This window comes from Propithecus coquereli, unplaced genomic scaffold, assembly GCF_000956105.1.
Source record: "Propithecus coquereli isolate 6110/MARCELLA unplaced genomic scaffold, Pcoq_1.0 Scaffold42, whole genome shotgun sequence".
In the NCBI taxonomy this organism is placed as follows: domain Eukaryota; kingdom Metazoa; phylum Chordata; class Mammalia; order Primates; family Indriidae; genus Propithecus; species Propithecus coquereli.
Genome location: NW_012149952.1, coordinates 4,230,405 through 4,232,838, shown reverse-complemented (window position 1 = coordinate 4,232,838; position 2,434 = coordinate 4,230,405).

Sequence of the window (2,434 nt, the reverse complement as noted above, 5' to 3'; positions counted from 1 at the left end):
GGAGAGATCAGGGTAGAGAGAGGTCTGGTCAACAACATAAATGTTTGCACCTACTCTGTAGGGGTCACTGTGGGGATTACTAGGGCCCACCTCAAGGAGGACTGTGGGGGTTACAGGCCCCTCCCCAGAGTGGACAGGGCTGGGATGGGGGAGCCCTGAGGCTGTGGGAGCCCAAAGCAAGCACCTGACCCAGCCTGGAATCCAGGAAGGCTTCCAGGAGGAGGAGAAGGAGAAAGGGGACTTTGACAGGCAGAGGTAGAGTGGGGAGGTCTGGCAATACAGGGATAAACAAACTCAGTTTCCCCCACTGTACTCTCATAACGCACTTCTGACACCAGCAAGCCAGCGATCAGTTCTGCAATGGACACCAGCCGGTGGCTCCTGATTCAATTCAATCTGACACTGTCTACCTGGAGGCAGCGTCAGAGCCCAGGGGTGAAGGGCTCCGTCCCACGAGGCTGTCCCCTACTTCCAATACCCATCGCCAGCCCCAGGTGGCTGGTTCACCCGGGCTTCCCACCAACGGACTAGAAATCCGGCTTCCCACGACTTCCCCCTTGGGTTCAATTAGTTTGCTAGAGCAGCTCCAGGAACTCAGAGAAACACGTTTGCCGTTTTATTATGAAGGATGTTGCGAAGGATACAGATGAAGACATGCGTAGAACGGGGTCAGGGGCGCGGAGATTCCATGCCCTCTCTGGGCACACCACCATCCAGGAACCTCTACTTGTTCAACTCTCCGGAGATCTTTTGGGTGTTTGTGGAGGTTTCATTATGTAGGCATGATTGATTAAACCACTGGTCACTGGCCATCCACTTGACCTTCAGCCCCTTTTATCTCCCTGGAGGTTAGGGGGTGGGGCTCAAAGTCCCAACCTTCTCATTGTCTTTCTGGTGACCAGTCCCTATCTTGAAGCTACCAGGGGGTGGCCAGCCATTTGGCAAATCATTAGCGTACAAAGACATTTATCGCTTTGGTATTGCCAAGGACTTTTAGGAGTTGTATACAGGAAACAGGGAAGACCAAATATATATTTCACACTATCACAGGAGGGGTGTTGGTTTTCTGGGCCTGGAATAGAGAGAGAGCCTGGGGTTTCTAAAGCACAGGTGAACCTTGATACTCCCCTGGTTAAAACCCTCCTAGGGCTCCCAGTGCCCTCAGGAGAAAGTCCAAACTTGGTAGCTTGGCATCTGTTCATTCAACACATACTTCCCGGGCACCTGCTCTGAGCCCGCCCTGTGAAGGTAGCGATGGAGACATGGCAGTGACTGAGACAGGCGCCTAGCCCTGTCCCTGTGGGGCTCACACCCCAGTGGGGGAGACAGACACAAAACAAATCATTCTCCCATGATGGATACAAGCCCAGTGGCTGCTATGGGTGGTCAGGCAGAGCTAACCCCACTACCAGGGCTACCAAACTTCTACCATTCCTAAATGACTATTTCACAGTTGTTTTTGGTTTTTTTTTTTGAGACAGAATCTTGCTCTGTTGCCTTGGCTAGACTGCAGTGGTGTCATCATAGCTCACTGCAACCTCAGACTCCTGGCCTCAAAGGATCCTCCCTCCTTGGCTTCCCAAAGTGCTAGGATTTCACAATTTTTGCAGAGTGCTGCCTTTACTATCTGTACCTTTAATTTGTTCTTTCAACCAATTAATTTTTTTTTCCTTAAATGGGTTCCTATGGGGCTACCTTAGACTCACCCTGATCAACTATAGCCATGAAATCACAGGTGTGATGGGCCAGTTCCTTTTTTTTTTTTTTTTGTTAACGTGCACTAAAATAAATGCACAACCATTAAAATAAGCCACTTTGATCATCTGAAATACTACTTTGGGAACTTCAGGAACCAGTGACCTAGACTGGAGATTGGGGGGTGGGGAACTTTCTGGAGGAAGGCAATTGTAAGTTAAGACTTAACAGATGAATCGTCAGGCAAGAGTGGGAGTCAGAGCAGGTACGCAGTTCTGGGCTTGGCAGCTTCAGGGAAGGAAGGAGGGCCAGGCGGCTCGAACCTCAGCAGCTGGGCTGAGAGGGGCTGAGGGACGGGGTGTCCTTGCAGGTTCACCAGGGATTTGGAGTTTGACCTCAAAGGCCATACAGTCATTAAAGTGTTTGCTGTTGTCATTGTCATTGTTGTTTTTTCAATTGCAATATAATTTGCATACCATAAAACTCACCATTTTAAAGTATAGAATTCAGTGGTTCTTCGTGTATTCACAGTACTCTGCGACCATCGCCACTGTGTAGTCTCAGCACCCCAGCAAGAAACCCTGTACCCATTAGCAGTCACTTTCTGTCTTGCCTTCTGCCAGCCCTAGACAACCACTACTTTCTGTCTGTACAGATTCGCCTGTTTTAGACATTTCATATAACTGGAGTCATATAATATGTGGTCCTTTGTGTCTGGCTGCCTTCACCTAGCACAATG